This window comes from Dermochelys coriacea, chromosome 4 (assembly GCF_009764565.3).
Source record: "Dermochelys coriacea isolate rDerCor1 chromosome 4, rDerCor1.pri.v4, whole genome shotgun sequence".
NCBI lineage: Eukaryota > Metazoa > Chordata > Testudines > Dermochelyidae > Dermochelys > Dermochelys coriacea.
The window spans coordinates 5,649,744-5,669,508 of NC_050071.1; the positions used below are offsets into that span (position 1 = coordinate 5,649,744).

Below are 19,765 nucleotides of genomic sequence, written 5' to 3' on the forward strand. Positions count from 1 at the left end.
AAGAATTTGGAGAGTGTTGTGCCAACATAATACCCAGTGCTTGAAGAAGAGTTGTTAAAATATATTGCTGGGAAATCGCTGTTAACTTAGCTGTAAATATTGCATAGTTCCAAACAGTGGGTCAAATTCTGCTCTCCTACATGTATAAACAATCCCTATGAGCTGCAGTAGGTCTCAGTCTAGGGTGAAATCCTGGCCCCATTGGTGTTGGAATGCACTGCATATATTTTTCAGAGGGCAGAATTTCACTTTGGAATATGAAGTGAGCTGTAGCTCACGAAAGCTTATGCTCAAATAAATTTGTTAGTCTCTAAGGTGCCACAAGTACTCCTTTTCTTTTTACAAGGATGGTGTGCCTTTTCCTCTGGTTGGCTTTCTGTGCTTTATAATATACAACAAAAAGACTTGCCATGGGAAGAAAAACTGCTGTGTGCGCTGGAGGTGAAAATTCTGCCCTGTAATTTGATCTTTTTAAAAATGTGTAATTTTCTTAAACTGTAGAAATTGTAAATATTTCCTGCTAGCTCTAGCGGAACAAAAATTGATCTGCAGTGGACCTAAAGGGATGTGTCATGGATAGGTTCTAAGCTTGCAGTACATTCACATAGTGAGTTTGAAAATCATTAGGCATTAGAGCAAGGAGGAGAGAGAGAGAGATAGAAAGCAAAAATTGCTGAAGAGGAAATTGTTCGGGAAACATACCAAGTTATCCTTCGGTTAGGGAAATGAGTTGCTCCGTTCTTTACCGCAGAAGTGTTAAAATGAGAGCCAGCAGCCCCTCTGCTTCGAATCATTAATCTGTTATGTCTGTGCTGTATTTAGATTGCTAGACTGATCCTCATCTGGCCGCTATGGACCTGTGTCTGTTCCAGGTGAAGTTAATGGGAGTTTACCATTCATTTAATTGAGAGCAGGATTGGTGTTACTGTAATGCATCATGTTACAGAGGATAATGTACAGCGCTGTGATACGCAGCCATAGTGGTAGGCTCTAACATTTTTTAAATGGTAAACTAAAAGTAATCCATAATATGAGTTGCAGCCAATTGCCTCTAATTCTTGCCAAAGATTAATTTAGCATTGCTATTAATATTTTATGTGCTAACATTGTTCGCGAAGGCTAAAAGCTTTATTCATTTTGCACACTTTTACTTTATCCATCCTTTCTTTGTGAAACGCGAAATTTTCTCCTTTTCATATTAATTCTATAGAAAGAAGTTTAATAAAATTCCAGCTACACTGCGTTTGAAAGACTTTGCTAGTAATCTGCAAAAAAAAAAAAATCACATTTATTTTGACACTAGTATGATAGATTTTCAGGAGAAAGATGGTTAGAAATGTAACCTTTTGTAATATCACTGGTTACATATTAATATTTTAAGTATCTAAACACTTACATATGAGGGACTTGAGTTTCTGACTTGCAAATGTTACTGTAGATTTACAGTACATAATCCTATTAAAATTTAAGAGCATGAGATAAAATGGCCCATTTACCTTGATATTTGTGCATATCTAGCTGGACCATTTCTTAAAAGTTGTAAACATGAGGTCGAGAAGAATGTACGGGCAATCAGCCTCTCTGTGGAAAGTGGCAATTGAAGAAGAAAGAGCTAAGGAGATCGATGTGTGTCTAATGTACCCAGCAAGTGTGAAACCATTCTTTTGGAAGATAAAAGAAAAGGGCAGGGGTAGCAGTGTCCATGTGGAGAGAGGAGTCGTTTTTCTTTACAGGAGTGTTGCACAAATTCATGCATAAGAAGTGTGAGAAGTAGACTTACTGACGCCATCACAGCATCCTGTTTTAGCGCTTGATCCAGCTTGTATTGGCAGGGCTGAATTGAGAACATCTGTGGCCCTACACCCAACCTATGTGGGGACCCGTGCTAGTCCCACCTAAATGGGAGCTGAGATCTGGTGTAAGTCGAGCCTCAAATACGGCAGCTGAATATTCTTGAAAATTTGACCCTTGGTGTAACTGTATCAACCATGTTTCATTCGTGTTGCTGCATCTGAGAGCTAGGTACAGTATGAATTGTTTGATCTTCACTTGCATTTGATAAATCACGTTGATTAGTATTGACCAGCTTATTACTGGAGATGCAGCATGACCTAGTGGCTAGGAGCTGCATTTGGGAGATGCTGGTTTATTCTTGAGTCTGCTGTAGATCTGCTGTGTGAACTTTAGCAAGTGAAAACCCCCCTCTCTATACATTATTTCCCCTCCCACCTTTTGCATATCTTATCTATTTAGATTGTAAGCTCCTTGAGGTTTTTTGTTGGTTGGTTGGTTTTTTTGTTTGTTTGTTTGTTTGTTTTTTTGAGACCAAAAAGCTCTGATCTCTGTTGAACCTTCTGGGGCTACTGTAATGCTGCTAATAATTGTTACTTTAATAGCAGTCATCAATAGTTCCATAGTGGAGGATGGTAATATTTGTGGTTTGAAAAACATGTTTGTTAATGTAATTCTAGCAGGCTGAAGTTCATATCGTGATCCACAGGACTGGTACAGCAAGGGAAGTGACAATGGAAACTTCCTACAGTATCCCATGATTGGTTTTCGCCATGACCTGGATCTAGTTGTTCTTGAGACTGAGTGGCTGTCGTTTCTCTTGGCTGAGACTTGGTGATAACTTTGGTGGTTTTTTGTTGTGGGCAGCAATCTACCATATGTAGGAACCATGCTAAATATTGTAACATCTCGCCAGTTAAAACTAAACTAACACACCAGATAAACTGAAACCATGCATTTTGTAGAACATTAGCCTCGTGCTCCTCATTCACTGAGTTAACTTATTAATTTACAAAACTCTCAACAACCTCAATTTTGAAGTGTGATTTTTTTGGGGGGGGCATCTAATTTAAGGCACATTTAAGGCTTTCATTATTAGCGATTGGGTGCTTGGCACCTTTAAGGTGTCAGAAGTTGGGCACCCAAAATTGAGACTCACTTTTGGAAGTTTAGGCCAGTGGGTCTCCTAGCATTAGTGTGAATGTTCAGTAGTCTTTTGTTTTGCAGCATTGGTGGAATAAAACAACCTATGCCTACATCATCTATATTTTGTTGAATTGGTAAAGTAGATGACATTTATCATTGCTTGTTCCAATCATACCGTCTGGGGTGGTGTGAAAGTTAGGAAGCCACAATAGTTTTAGATTGTCTTCACCTTGGCACATGTAGAGGCTGTGTGGTGCCCTTACTCCATTTACACAAAGCATTTAGTCCCAGTAGCAGAGAATATGGAGACATGAACCTTTAGAGAACCAGCAAGACCATTAACAGGAGTTGACTGCGTTGATGCAGCTGTGCTATCCATTTAGCATTAATCTTTGCAGTTGTGGCCTGAGTGTAGATTATTTAGATTGTTCCCCCACCGTGCAATGTGGGATGGAGTGAGAGAGACAAGATTCCCACTTAACATGGCTCTTCATCAAAGAGTCCTGGTGATTGCCGCTTGTCAAAGTTCCAAGATGCACCTGGAATCTTTTGTGTCAGGCTGCAAACAACTGAGTTAGAAACAACAAATGGTTTCTGAGAACACACTGGACAGTGCGGAGGTGGGGAACTAAGACTTGGGGAGTGGCTATCTTGAGTGGGATGGAATGAGAAGGAACTTCCAGTCTGTGTGGGGAATTAAATGCAACTCCTTTTTATGTTAACGAGAGTCAGCGTTAAAACTACACCTGCTGTATTTAAACTGTATCCTGAGGAGAACAGGGTGGGATATCGCATACTTTCCATGAGTTAGGGCATCAGATGAATCCAAGCAGTTCCTCTGCCCTGCCAAATACTTTGCAAAGTCTGTCCAGCACGCATCCATTTTGTTGGTTCCTTGTGTGATTAAAATAACAAAAGGAATCCCCAAACTACATTTTGAAATCAGCATGTGAATACTGTGCAAAGGCCAGCTCAAGGTTATGCATCTGGAATTTGTGGGGAAGAGTATTCTGAAGCCAGCACTCTAGTGTTATAAAAGAAGATGCATGGGGGTGAGGGGAACATGCACTGAATGGGAAACTGACACAACAGAGCCATAAATCCTGTACATTGTGCTACCTGTACAATTTTATATACAGGGAAATGTACAATCAGGGGTGTTGTAAATGAAATTAAGAGCCTGTTTGAATTTTATTTGACAAATTGTTGCCAGGTAATTGGGAGGCAAACTAATATTAACTTCTTGAGACTATTATGGCAAACCATTGTTTCTGCCATATAGTGCTGCAGTCAGATAAAAGTTATTCTCCAGTGGTTTTCTGAAGCATAGTGTAGTGGCTGCTATAATATATAACTGCCGTAGTCTAACTAAATCACACTTTTTCTAGAAATAAAGCATGTTGGATGTTCCTCTTGAGGTGTTGCATAGTCTATTCTGCACTTGTAAAACCATATTTCCTTCTCAAAATCATCCACTTTGAATCAAATTCCAAGACCGGAAGCAGTTAGCATCGGGTTCTTTCATGTGCAGGGTAAAATGGTAATAACTTTACCTTGAGACCAAGTACACAATTCTTTTTGTTGGCTAAAACTCTGTTGTTGGCTTTTGCTGAATGAATGTAGGATCAGACCCCTTATAAAAGTTCACATGAATTATTCCTGTTCACGTGTACTTGTACGCTATGGACAAACTTTAAAAAACCAGCAGCCTGAAGGTTAGTGGCCATGGGCAGCGATGGGGTGTTAGGGCTCAGTCTGCCCGTGACTGTCTTACGATGGCCCCATCTGGGGGTAACTGACTTTCCCAGGTGGTTGATTAGTAAATGAGCATCTGGACCTAATAAAGGTTCCCCAAGGCTCAGTTAGTGGGAAACTCCTAAGGGAGGCAGGACGCTCCTGTGGAGAGGAGCTCCCAGGAGACGTCTTCGCCAGAGGGCTGAGCTGGGAGCCTAGAGGGTGAGCTCTCTGTGGAACCCACCAGAATGGGGAGTGTGTAAGATGAGAGCCTCCTAAATGGGGGGCAGCAGTTGGCAGATAATCCAAGGGCCAGATTTCCATTAGGCACAGTAGACACATGCCTATGAGTGCCTTACCTCTCTAAAACGGTGTGTGGTGTGAGAGACCGCTGTAGGCAAGGGTAGGGAGCACTGAAAATGCTGTACCTAGGCATGTGGTAAATCTAGCTCTGTATCCAAGAGTGTCTGGTTTCAGCCATGGGTCCCCCAGGCACTGACCAGAGACTGGCAAGGATCACCCGCTTTCCCTGGAGTAGGAGTCACAGAGGGTGGACCCCCTAACCCCTGAGAAGGATCCTACTCTGGCAGAGGCAAGAGGCCTACCAGCCGGGGCAGAGAGCACTACCCGAGACATCCCCTGGGGAAGAGTGTGGTTAGAGCGAGCACTGGACTCAGATGAGAGACAGATGGGCTAAGATCGACCTGGTAACCCAGCTGAGATGTTGGGGGACGAACGCTTGGTTCATGTTCTGCATTGGCTTTCTATTATGAAATGGGACCCGACCATAAAGGAGTGTTCTTTAGCATCTAGCAATCTGTCCTGGACTTGGTGAAACCCTGGGTGAGGAAAAAGTGAAGTAAGCGCTCACCTGCAACACCACATCCGCCTACAAGGGGGCGTGCCCGGTCAGCCATGAACCATGATATATAGGCTGGGGAGGGGTAGCTCAGTGATTTGAGCATTGGCCTGCTAAACCCAGGGTTGTGAGTTCAATCCTTGAGGGGGGCCATTAGGGATCCTGGGGGCAAAAATTGGGGGTTGGTCCTGCTCTGAGCAGGGGGTTGGACTAGATGCCCTCTTGAGGCCCTTCCCACCCCTTATAGTCTGTGAGGCTAAGTCCACACTTAGGTTCCTAGATAAATTTGCCTGATTTTTCAAAAGTGCTCAGCATCTTCAGCTTCGACTGCCGGCCCTTTAGCCTTTCTGTACATCTGACCAAGTCAGCCAGAGTCCTAGGCTACCTGCAAGACCCACCTCGTTGCGCAGGGCCAAGGAGCAGAAGCATATGAAGAGTTGGGTTGAAATCCTGGCTTTGCTAAAGTCAAGGACACAACTCCCATTGGCTTCAGCTGGGCCAGGATTTCACCCATGCCACCTATATATGCTCCATTAACTGACCAAGGTTCAACATTGTTGCTAATCATTTTATTCAGTGGGATCCTCATTGTGGACGGATATCCCTATTCAGAATAGGGCTCATGGGCATCATTCAAAGGAAAGAGCCTCTAGTTCCTGGATATGTCTCACTCCAGTGGTGAAATCTTGGCCCAGGGAAGTCAGTGGGGCTAGAATTCCACTTTTGGCTCCATTTTTGGTCTGAACCCATGGTCCTTGGACCCAGTGGTGGATTAGCTACAGGGCCTGTGCCCTTTGCCAACTCGGGCCCCCCGGAGTCCCGGGTGGGCTGGGGAAGCCCTCGCACCCTGACCCAACTTCCAGACAGCAGCAGCGAGTGGAACCCCCTCTCCCCGACCGTGCTCCTTGGTGGTCAGGCAGGGGAAGCCCCCCGCGCATCCAACCCCGCTCCCCACCAGTGGGTGGGGGAAGCCCCCCATTCCTCCAGACCCTGACCCTTACAGAAGCCGGCTGGCCACAGGGGAAGCCCCCAACACCCCCACACTGTCCCTGGCAGAAGCTGGTGGGCGGCAGGGGAAGACCCAGCAATGAGACTCCTGCTGTGGCCCTGGGAATGGAGGCGCTCTTGCTATCAGCCGCAGCCTCAGTGCTGGGGAGCTGTCTCTCCCGCTGTGGCCAGGGGATGTGGCGGAGGGACAGAGCGCTCTCTGGTCTTGGGGCTGCAGTGTGGGGGAGAAGGGACCTTGGGTGCGACTGGGGCGGGGCTCTGGGGAAGGGGCAGAAAAGAGTGGGGCCATGGGCGGGGTCACATGCAGAGGGGGCAGAACCACAGGTGGAAGGGGTTGGGAGGGTCCCCCCACTTGCTCTGGCTCAGGGCCCCAGGAAACCTTAATCCATCTCTGCTTGGACCATCTCCGGTTTGCAGATCCGACAGTGTGTAGAAGGAAATTTATTGATAAGCACATAGCAGAGTACTTGGAGTCTGGTAGAGGAGATGACTCAGAAGAAATCTCTTTCCAATTAAATAGTTCATATTATGAAAGATTTCGAGAACTGCTGCTTTAGGTGATTCCTTGGCAATGACTTCGACTTCATTAACACTGGATTCCATCTTACTGGGACTTAACGGTTTTAATTTGTTTTTGTCATTTTAATGTGTGACTCATAAATGAAATAAGTCACTGTCCCCTCCCCTGTACGTTATCAAAATGTAACAGAGGTGTAAATAAATTAGGAAAGAAAACTGAGGCATAAGAACTTATTCCTGCAGCTCTTGAATGGAACAGTAGATATAAGCTTGCACCTTAGAATTATATAAATACAAAAATATTTCTGATATATAACGTAAGTACGTAGCCCTTTCTTTGCCAGTGTTCTTTTCTTTCTTATTATCATTGAGCTGTCAGTATTTTCTTTAATTTGGGGGAGATATGCACCATTATTGCTTTCCTGTAAAAAGATATGCTATACAAATATTCACATTATAAATGCACATAGTCCTTAATAAACCAGATCTATATATCCCGGAAACACTGTGCTCATTGATATATGTTGTGAACATGTATTAGAAAAACATTTTCTTAGCTGTGTAATAAGTCCTCAGAGGCAAGTGTAAATGAACCTAATTTTTTTCTTCTTTTTTTCGTCTTCTTCCAGAAATGCTGATTTCAGTAATTTGCAAAAAATTGCGTATGGATTTTTAGCAACTGAAGAACAAGATAAGGTAATTATTAGTTCATAGAGTCTAGCCTTGTTTGTTAGCTGTTGCAAAATGTTTGAAGCACTGGTATAGATAACTGTTCAATATGTCACACTGTGCAAATCTATAGCAATACTGTCATTACTTATGGTATTAGATAATTTAATTTCATAGGCGCAGTCATATTTCTTTATAGTGCTCCTTTCCATAAGAGCTATATGGGAATGAAAGTAACAAAATAAGATGTGGATGAAATAAAAAGATGTCACACTGTGGAATGATGCAGCATGCCTGTGGGTTAAAGAGGTGAGAGAGAAAAACTGGTGCTCGTACGCTCCAATGTAAAAGGCTGTGCAATCATCTACTTTTGCTTTGTTTACCTGGGATAGCTATTTAGTATACTTGTATAGCTTTGGGCAAGTGTGGAGGTCCCTGGTTCAATCTCCAGCATCAAACAAAATGGTGGTCATCCCGCTTGCATGAGCTGTACTGCTCAGGGCAGGTCCTGAATGAAGGGATTGCAAAGAGTAGAAGGGGAACCCATGTATGTCACCATAGCCTCAATCTCTAGTTTCTTTGCTAAGCTGCTCTGCAAGCTTGGGAGGGTTTCCTCACCTGATTGGCTTCCTCACCTTACCTGTGCGAGCTCTGCAGAGGTCAAGTCACCCATGGCTGGCTTCCATTGGATGGGGAAGGCATTCCTTCCTCTTGTGATTCCAAGGCCTGGAACCAGGGGTGCAGACTCCCTCTATGCCAGGATGTAGGGGTGGGAATGGGTCCCAAAGTTTGGAAGTATGTATTATATACCAGGGTACATAGAACATTCTGACAGCATGTATGTATGAAGGGGATGATGCATTTGTACAGTCTGGTAATCGGATTGGATTTATACAGTGCTGGGCCCAGTCTTTCACTTAGGTTGTTAAACTCATTCGTCAAATTATAGTTTCAAAGTGGGGAGAAATCGGAGATGCCATAGAGTTTAAAGTGAAAGGAAATAAATAGATTGTACGTGTGGGATGTTTTTAATATAAATAAACAAACTTTAAGAACTAACCCGCCAGAAAATGTAACCAAAATGCAAAGAACCTAAGGAGAGGAAATTACATGAAGATCAGGAAAGAGCCTGCAGAAACATTTAAGTGATTCTTATGGGATATTATTTCACTGCTCTTTTTTGAAAAATGCAGTGGAGTGATGACTTAAATTGTTTACATCTGCATTGCTGCATCCTTGATAAATTAGCACAATGCACTTCAATAGTGATGAATAAACAAAGACAGCTAAAATAAATAGACTACAATATTACAAGGATATCTTTTATGTAGGCATGTGCATGCTTTAGAAATGTATATATTTCTTGTCTAGAATTAGATCTAGCTCCTCATTCATCAGGAAAGGCTGGTAGAGGGCAGTGTGCTGTGAGAGAAGCAGAGCCTTTGATCACAGCAGAGCCCTGAATAGTGGGTGGGCTTCCTTGATTAGGGCACCCATAAAGAAGCCAGCTAGTAACAGAGCTGAAAACAGGAGAGTTTGAGAGGGAGTTTGCAAGGGGAGTTTGGGGAAGGGGTGTGGTGGTGTGGTTTTGTTTTGTGTGTGGATTAGTTTTTCTCTTGCCAGGAGTTTAGGCAGGAAAACTATGACAGATACAGAGGCAGCGGTGGTTGTGACCCAAGGAATGGAAGAGACAATGAAGATAACCGGATGTGGAAGCTGTGGGATGTACATTATCCTGTAACAGCGAAAAGAGCTTTGTTTATTTGTATGAACTGCTGACTGATAGAGCTTATGGAAGAGAATATCCCAAGTCTGGAGATGCAGGTGGAAACTATGGACTGGAGAACTGTCAGAGGAATATGGCCAATGGAAGCATGTGGCTGGAAGAACTAGGCAGAGGTCAAGACCGGCTAGTGAAGGAGAAATAGAGCTCAGTTATTGGTTTGTGAGTTGGATAATGAAGGCATGCAGCAGGCAGTCACAGAGGTGGGAGGGCAAGGAAGAAGAGAAGAGTGGACAGCCCTACAAAAGAGGGGATGAAGTAATGGAGATAGACAGAGTTTGGAGCCCCTGGAGGATAGAGAATAACTCTCAGAAGATTGCAAGGAAGAACAAAAAGAGAAGAGGACTTGGAGCCAGAAAGAACAGGAGGAGGAAGGCCGGAGAATCACATGAACCCCAGAAGAGGCAAGTCTACATCACTGGGGACTCCTTACTAAGAAGAACGGACAGACCTATCACCAGAGCTGATCTGGATAACAGATGGGTGTGCTCTCTGCTGGGAGCTAAGATACAGGATGTGGACCTGAGTCTGAAGCGGATCCTAATGGTAGCAGGAAGGAATCCAATTATTGCCCTTCACATAGGTACACATGGTACTGCTAAATTCCTGCTGGAAGGCATCAGGGGAGACTGTGCTAGACTGGGGAAGATGCTTAAGGAATTGGAGGCCCAGGTGATCTTCAGTGGAATTTTACCTGTCCCTAGAGGAGGAGAATGAAGGTGAGACGAAAATTATGATTATCAACAGACAGCTCAGGCAGTGATGTTATAAAGAGGGCTTTGGGATGTTTGACCACTGGGAGGCATTCACAGACAGAGGACTGTTCTGATAGACTTCTAGGATGGAGGCTGGCATAACTGATTAAAAGAACTTAAAACTAGGAGTTCAGGGGAGACAGATGGGAAATCAAGAAAGAGAGGATGCATCAATGGAGAAAGGAACAGCAGAGGATATGAGAACGGACATTAAGAAGAAAGATAGTGCCAGTACCAATAATGCTAACAGATAGGACAACCTTGGTTCACATGATCATGAGCTAGTTCAGTCTAAACTAAATGGAAGGATGAAGAAAAATAAGTCTGCAACCAGGTTCTTTGATTTGAAAAGGGCAAACAAAAAATCAGGGACTTAGGGGAGTAGATTGGACTGAAGAACTCAAGGATCTGAATGTGGAGGAGATTTGAAATTACTTTGTCAGAATTCCTGAAGCCTGCATCCCAAGAAGGGGGGGAGAGGGGAGGAATTCATCGGGGAGGGTTGCAGACCAGCCTGGATGAGCAAGCATCTGTGACATACCAGGGCACAATCCAGACTACTGAGTAGCTGTGTCACGCCTGCCCTGTTGGTTGGCCTTCCCTTTACAATGCCTTGCTGCTCACAAACGGCCTCCAGCATGCAAGTCACTTCCAGCTATGTCTTGTGTGTGTGCTGCAGCCAGCCAGCCACACCTTGGCTCTCATCAGCCTTACAGACTTGCCACAGCGGTGACCCCAGCAAACACTCCCAGTCCCACATGTTCCCCCAGAAACATATGTCCTTACTGCCCGTCCTCTCATGGATACTGCAAATACGCTGAGTGCTTATTACTTTAACGGAAAATATGCACAGAACATGTTATCCCACATGGAGTTACCAGACCTTGAGCTGAGCACACTGGATTAGAGAAAACAACTTTATTAGCTAGAGAGAGAGAGAGAGATTTAAGTGAATACAAGTAATGAGGCATAAAAGTCAGAAATGGTTACAAGGAAAATAAAGAGAAAACCACTGCTGCCTACATTAACAAACTACATTTAGATTCAAACAGTTTTCTCACCCCATGCTTTCAGCAGTCTTAATGACCAAACTCTAGATCAGGACCTCCCCCAGAGTCCAATGGCTGCCTTCCTTTGTCTGTTAGATGGACGTGAATGCGATGGGCAAGGAGAGAGAGGGGGTGGGCTTGGATGTTTCCCCCTGCTTTTATAGTTTGTCCCCCTCTTGAAAAACATTTCCAACTGCGAGCAAGGCAACAGAATGTCTGTGTGGAAGGAAATTCCATGCTGTTTCTTGCTAAGATGTAGATTTTTGCCCTGCCTCTTTTTCCTGCCAAAGAATGGACACTTCGCAGGTAATGGTCCATCAGCCTAGTTTACACCTGGCTGAGTGTCTTCTTGACCTTATATTCAAGGAACTGGTTTCGCCAATCCCCAGACTTATTTGAAAAACATACTTTTAGTCATGATCTCAGTTTGTTTATAACTTCACACATTATGGTGAAAAGAAAAAGGAAGTACTTGTGGCACCTTAGAGACTAACAAATTTATTAGAGCATATGCTTTCGTGAGCTACAGCTCACTTCATCGGATGCATTTGGTGGAAAAAACAGAGGAGAGATTTATATACACACACACAGAAACATAAAACAATGGGTTTTATCATACACACTGTAAGGAGAGTGATCACTTAAGATAAGCCATCACCAACAGCGGGGGGGGGGAAGGAGGAAAACCTTCATGGTGACAAGCAGGTAGGCTAATTCAGCAGTTAACAAGAATATAGAGGAACAGTGGGGGGTGGGGTGGGAGGAGAAATACCATGGGAAATAGTTTTTACTTTGTGTAATGACTCATCCATTCCCAGTCTCTTATCAAGCCTAAGTTAATTGTATCCAGTTTGCAAATTAATTCCAATTCAGCAGTCTCTCGTTGGAGTCTGTTTTGAAGCTTTTTTGTGAAGTATAGCCACTTAGGTCTGTGATCGATGTGACCAGAGAGATTGAAGTGTCTCAACTGGTTTTTGAATGTTATAATTCTTGACGTCTGATTTGTGTCCATTCATTCTTTTACGTAGAGACTGTCCAGTTTGGCCAGATGTACATGGCAGAGGGGCATTGCTGGCACAGAGGCATATACACATTGGTAGATGCGCAGGTGAATGAGCTCTGATAGTGTGGCTGATGTGATTAGGCCTATGATGGTATCCCCTGAATAGATATGTACAGACAGTTGGCAACAGGCTTGTGTGCAAGGATAGGTTCCTGGGTAGTGGTTTGTTGTTGTGGTGGGTGTGGTTGCTGGTGAGTATTTGCTTCAGGTTGGGGGGCTGTCTGTATGCAAGGACAGGCCTGTCTCCCAAGATCTGAGAGAGCGATGGCTCGTCCTTCAGGATAGGTTGTAGATCCTTGATGATGCGTTGGAGAGGTTTTAGTTGGGGGCTGAAGGTGATGGCTAGTGGCGTTCTGTTGTTTTCTTTCTTGGGCCTGTCCTGTAGTAGGTGACTTCTGGGACTCTTCTGGCTCTGTCAATCTGTTTCTTCACGCAGCAGTGGGTATTGTAGTTGTAGGAATGCATGATAGAGATCTTGTAGGTGTTTGTCTCTGTCTGAGGGGTTGGAGCAAATGCGGATATCGTAGCGCTTGGCTGTAGACAATGGATCGAGTGGTATGATCTGGATGAAAGCTAGAGGCATGTAGGTAGGAATAGCGGTCAGTAGGTTTCCGATATAGGGTGTGGTTATGTGACCATCGCTTATTAGCACCGTAGTGTCCAGGAAGTGGATCTCTTGTGTGGACTGGTCCAGGCTGAGGTTGATGGTGGGATGGAAATTGTTGAAATCATGGTGGAATTCCTCAAGAGCTTCTTTCCATGGGTCCAGATGATGAAGATGTCATCAATGTAGCGCAAGTAGAGTAGGGGCATTAGGGGACGAGAGAGGAAGCGTTGTTCTAAGTCAGCCACAAAAATGTTGGCATACTGTGGGGCCATGCGGGTACCCATCGCAGTGCCGCTGATTTGAAGGTATACATTGTCCCCAAATGTGAAATAGTTATGGGTCAGGACAAAGTCACAAGTTCAGCCACCAGGTTAGCCGTGACAGTATCGGGGATACTGTTCCTGACGGCTTGTAGTCCATCTTTGTGTGGAATGTTGGTGTAGAGGGCTTCTACATCCATAGTGGCCAGGATGGGTTTTCTGGAAGATCACCAATGGATTGTAGTTTCCTCAGGAAATCGGTGGTGTCTCGAAGATAGCTGGGAGTGCTGGTAACGAAGGGCCTGAGGAGGGAGTCTACATAGCCAGACAATCCTGCTGTCAGGGTGCCACTCGATCCATTGTCTACAGCCAAGCGCTACGATATAACCGCATTTGCTCCAACCCCTCAGACAGAGACAAACAACTACAAGATCTCTATCATGCATTCCTACAACTACAATACCCACCTGCTGAAGTGAAGAAACAGATTGACAGAGCCAGAAGAGTACCCAGAAGTCACCTACTAGAGGACAGGCCCAACAAAGAAAACAACAGAACGCCACTAGCCATCACCTTCAGCCCCCAACTAAAACCCCTCCAACGCATCATCAAGGATCTACAACCTATCCTGAAGGACGAGCCATCGCTCTCTCAGATCTTGGGAGACAGGCCTGTCCTTGCATACAGACAGCCCCCCAACCTGAAGCAAATACTCACCAGCAACCACACACCACACACAACAGAACCACTAACCCAGGAACCTATCCTTGCAACAAAGCCCGTTGCCAACTCTGTCCACATATCTATTCAGGGGATACCATCATAGGGCCTAATCACATCAGCCACACTATCAGAGGCTCGTTCACCTGCGCATCTACCAATGTGATATATGCCATCATGTGCCAGCATGCCCCTCTGCCATGTACATTGGCCAAACTGGACAGTCTCTACGTAAAAGAATGAATGGACACAAATCAGATGTCAAGAATTATAACATTCAAAAACCAGTTGGAGAACACTTCAATCTCTCTGGTCACTCGATCACAGACCTAAGAGTGGCTATCCTTCAACAAAAAAGCTTCAAAAACAGACTCCAACGAGAGACTGCTGAATTGGAATTAATTTGCAAACTGGATACAATTAACTTAGGCTTGAATAGAGACTGGGAATGGATGAGTCATTACACAAAGTAAAACTATTTCCCCATGGTATTTCTCCCTCCCACCCCACCCCCCACTGTTCCTCTGATATTCTTGTTAACTGCTGGAATTAGCCTACCTGCTTGTCACCATGAAAGGTTTTCCTCCTTCCCCCTCCCCGCTGTTGGTGATGGCTTATCTTAAGTGATCACTCTCCTTACAGTGTGTATGATAAACCCATTGTTTCATGTTCTCTGTGTGTGTGTATATAAATCTCTCCTCTGTTTTTTCCACCAAATGCATCCGATGAAGTGAGCTGTAGCTCACGAAAGCTTATGCTCTAATAAATTTGTTAGTCTCTAAGGTGCCACAAGTACTCCTTTTCTTTTTGCGAATACAGACTAACACGGCTGCTACTCTGAAACATATTATGGTGCTATGTGCACTTTGCCACGATGTTATTAATCCAACGTATTTTCAAATGGTACCTTATAAGGCATAGTTTGTGTAAAGGTTATTTTCGTAGTGTGTAGGGTGTGAATACAGGGGTGTATTCCATCACAGCATCTCAAACAGGTTATTAAGAGAAAGCAGGAATGGAAAATGGGATGGATCAGCAAGGAAGATACCCCTTGGAGGTCAGAAAGCGTAGGGGAGAAGTGAGAACTGCCAAAAGCCAAGCAGAGTTGGACCTTTCAAAGGAATTTAAAACCAATAGTAAAAGTTTCTACAGCTATATGAATAAAGAGAAAACAAGGAAAGAAGAAGTTGAACCGCTAAGCATTGAGGATGAGGTGGAGAGTAAAGATAATGTAGGCATGGCCTAACACCTAAATTAATACTGTCTCAGTTTTTAATATGGGCGATGAAGAAGGTAGAGGTAGTGGCAGGATGGCAAATGGAAATGAGGCTATGGAAATTACCAAATCTGACCTGGAAGTCAAACTGAAGCATTTTAAGGGGACCAAATCGGGCGACCTGGATAATCTCCATCCAAGAATATTAAAGGAACCAGCATATGAAATTGCAAGCCCAATAGCAAGAATTTTTAAGAAAAGGCAAAAAGTAATCCGGAAAGCTACAGGCCTGTTAGTTTGATCTCAGTTGTATAGAAGGTTATGGAACAAATTTTGAAAGAGAAAGTAGTTAGGGACATAGAGGTAAGTGGTAATTGGGATAAAATACAGCATGGTTTGTCAAAAGGTAGATCATACCAGACCAACTTCATCTTTCTTTGAGAAGAATAACTAATATTTTTAGATAATAGAAATGCAGTAGATCTAATCTACCTGGATTTCAATAAGGCATTTGATACATTTCCACATAGGGAATTATTAGCTAATTTAGAAGGTGAGGATTAATATGAGAATTGAAAGGTGGATAAGGAGCTGGTTAAAGGGGAGACATCAACGGGTCACACTGAAAGGAGAACTGTCAGGCTGCAGGGAGGTTACTAGTGGAGTTCCTCGGGGATCAGTCTTGGGACCAGTCATCATTTTCATTACTTACTTTGGCACAATAAGTGGGAGTTTGCTAATAAACTCTGTGGTGACACAAAGTTGGGAAAAAGAAAAGGAGTACTTGTGGCACCTTAGAGACTAACAAATTTATTAGAGCATAAGCTTTCGTGAGCTACAGCTCACTTCATCGGATGCATTTGGTGGAAAAAAAACCAAAGTTGGGAGGTATTGACAATATGGAGGAGGACTGGAATGTCATACAAGAAGATCTTGACGACCCTGAAAACTGGAATAATAGAAATGGGATGAAATGTAACAGTGCAAGGTCATGCACTTAATGGCTAACAAGAATTTTTGCCAAAAGCTGGGGATGTATCAGTTGGAAGTGACAGAGGAAGAGAAGGACCTAGGTGTATTGGTTGATCACAGAACGACTATGAGCTGCCAATGTGATATGGCCGTGAAACAGGCTAATGCAATCCTTGGATGCATAAGGCAAGGTATTTATAGTAGAGACAGGGAAGTGTTAGTACCATTATACAAGGAACTGGTGAGACCTCATCTAGAATACTGTGTGCAATTTTCATCTTCCGTGTTTAAGAAAGATGAATTCAAACTGGAACAGGTGCAGAGAAGAGCTGTAGGATGATCAGAGGAATGGAAAACCTCCCTTAAGAGAGAAGACTCAAAGAGCTTGGCTTGTTTAGCCTAACCAAATGAAGGCTGAGAGGAGATGTAATTGTTCTCTATACATATACCAGAGGGATGAATACCAGAGAAGGAGATTAGTTATTTAAGCTAGGGACCAATGTGGACACAAGCACAAATAGATATAACTGGCCATCAACAAGTTTAGGATTGAAATTAGATGAAGATTTGGAAGAGCCTTCCAAGGGAAGAAATGGGGGCAAATAACCTAACTGGCGTCAAAACTGAGCTTGATAAATTTATGGAGGGAGTGGCTGAAGAAACTGCCTACAATGGCATGTGACCTATCTGTGACTGCTAGTAGCAAATATCTCCAACAGCTGGTGGTGGGACACTAGATGGGGAGGGTTCTGAATTACTGCAGATAATTCTTTCTCATGTGTCTTGCTGGTGGGGCTTGTAGTCAGAGTCCACCTGATCACCATATTTGGATCAGGATGGATTTTTTCCCCAGGTCAGATTGGCTGAGAATCTGCCGGTGGGTGGGGAGGGGGGTTGCTTGCAGGTTTAAACTAGAGTAAATGGTGGATTGTCTGTAACTTGAAGACTTTAAATTATGATTTGAGGACTTCAGTAACTCAGCCAGAGGTTAGGGGTCTATTACAGGAGTGGGTGGGTGAAGTTCTGTAGTCTGCAATGTGCGAGAGGTCAGACTAAGTCCAGAAGTGACCATCATGATCATCTAAAATCTGAGTCTGACACACATGGCTGATTCAGGTCCTGTGATTGGCTTTTTTAATGCTGTACCGTGTTTGCCGTTTAATATCAAATATATACCTGGCAAGAAAACATGCAGGGAAAATGTACGGACCAAACGTTCAGCCTCCAAAAGGTGTTTAAATATAACTGTATTGGTCTTTTCACAGAAATATGACCCTCTGTAGTTTCTGCTCTTACAGATTTCAATTCCCTTGCTAATGATGATGGGTGAAATTCTTTTAGCAGGTAATTGCATTAGGAATTATAATGCTGTTTAAAGCTCCATGAGAACTTCTGTCTTTGAGATCTCCCTGTCATCCAGCCTAGCTTGCTTTTTTCTCTCTATCTGAAATGATAATTCGGAGACTAGTTATCTGTAAATGGTAATTGGGGAGAGTTGTCTATTAGGATTTGAACACTCATTGTTCTGAGTGCATGCTGTATTATGCATGTCAAAAAGGGAGAATCACAATCTGATTTTTTCCAAAATCATGCAAGTCCCTGAATTTTTAAAAAAGGGAACAATAATAAGATATTAATGGCTCCTGTAGAATTATAGTCTAGATATCCTGCAGGTTACAATAACGTGCTGTGTGTTGGCAAAGAGAGAGATTATGCTGCACTATTGTATTTTACTTGACATTTTGATTACTTGGTGCTCTTTTATAGGAAAGTGAAATATTAGTCCCTGTAACAATGCTGGCTTTGGTGGGACACAACTGAGAGTGCCAGTTCAGGACAAATTGCTTAAAGCAGGACAGTTACAGCCCAAGGCTGGGGTTTTTCTACCTCTAAGGCAAACCAAACCAGCAAGACAGAGAGGACTTGGGTTTTACCCCACTGGCTAACAACAAGTCACACAAGCAATTCCCTTAGACACTCCAGTTTCCCAGTATCACCACTCGTTATAGGGACAAATGGTTATGAAAGCCAATACCCCAGTAAAAGAGAAAAAGGTTCTCTCGATCCCAAAGGACAAAGCCCCAGACCCAGGTCAATATATAAATCAGATCTTACCCACAAATCACGCTGTTGCCAATCCTTTAGAATCTAAAATCTAAAGGTTTATTCATAAAGGAAAAAGATATAGACAAGAGCTAGAATTGGTTAAATGGAATCAATTACATACAGTGCTGGCAAAGTTCTTGGTTCAGGCTTGTAGCAGTGATGGAATAAACTGCAGGTTCAAATCAAGTCTCTGGAGTACATCCACAGCTGGGATGGGTCATCAGTCCTTTGTGTAGAGTTTCTGTTTGTAGCAAAGTCCCTCCAGAGATAAGAAGCAGGATTGAAGACAAGATGGAGGAGCTGCAGCAGTCTTTTATAGTCTTTTGTCATGTGGCCTCTCTTTCTTTGTTCCAAAGACAAGCATTGGGGCACATGGCAAGAAAAAACTTCAAATTCTGTCCAGAGGCATGTCCCTGCATACCTTGCTGAGTCACAAGGTGTATCTTCTCTGGGTCAGTTGTATATCTGATGGTCCTCTATGGGCCATCAAGCAGGCTAGGCAGAGCTGACACTAACTTGTCTGGGGTGTCACCCAGAAGCATAGCATAAGTTTGTAATACAGACAGTATAGAGCCAATATTCATAACTTGAACTACAGAAATGATACACATATACAGATAGCATAACCATAACCTTGTCTTAGACACCCTTTTTGACCCCCTTTATACGAGATTTGGTGCCACTACAGGACTTTGGTTGCAACAATGATCTATTCGGTCCCAGTTCCTGTCAATAATGTCACAGTCCCTAACTTAGCTGAGAAATTTAAATTAATGTCAGTGAAACCATTCATTTTTATTATTATGTTTTTGGAATGCTTACAGTTGCTGTAAATCAGATTTTAAACTCTATTGCTGTTTTCAGATAAATAAGAAACTAAAAAAATGCCCCAAAAATACAGCATGGCTAAATGCTTTCCAAGGACTTGGAAAGACTGTGTGCTTTAATGGGATGTGACTGTAGATCCTCAAACATCTGAATTATTCCCATTGGTTTTCTGAAATGCTGTAGACACTATTGATTTAGAATTTAAGCAGGAGCAGCACAGTATTGTAAGTAAATAAGTCTATGCATGGTGCAAACAAACAGTAATTGAGTGTCATATTTGTCTATTTGATGAATATGTAACATTTATTAGCCTCTCTCATTCTCTCTGAGATCAGGCATTAAGTAGTCAGCAGCTCATTTTAGCTGTGGAAGGATTCCTGACTAGTCATTTGGCTGGATAAACTGTAGGCTGTGCATACAGTAACTTTGCATACAGTAACTACTAGGTTTCAGAGTAGCAGCCGTGTTAGTCTGTATTCGCAAAAAGAAAAGGAGTACTTGTGGCACCTTAGAGACTAACAAATTTATTAGAGCATAAGCTTTCGTGAGCTACAGCTCACTTCATCGGATGCTGCATCCGATGAAGTGAGCTGTAGCTCACGAAAGCTTATGCTCTAATAAATTTGTTAGTCTCTAAGGTGCCACAAGTACTCCTTTTCTTTTTAGTAACTACTAGGTTT

At 43.3% G+C, this 19,765-nt stretch overlaps 1 protein-coding gene across 1 annotated transcript in view; it reads left to right on the forward strand.

Moving 5' to 3' along the window:
• Nucleotides 1-7,469: 7,469 nt before the first annotated feature.
• Nucleotides 7,470-19,765, forward strand: part of ADGRL3 (adhesion G protein-coupled receptor L3) — a 682,597-nt gene continuing 670,301 nt past the window's right edge. Inside the window, 1 exon segment of the mRNA XM_038399396.2 lies at nucleotides 7,470-7,753. The gene's annotated coding sequence lies outside the window, so the exon portion shown is untranslated.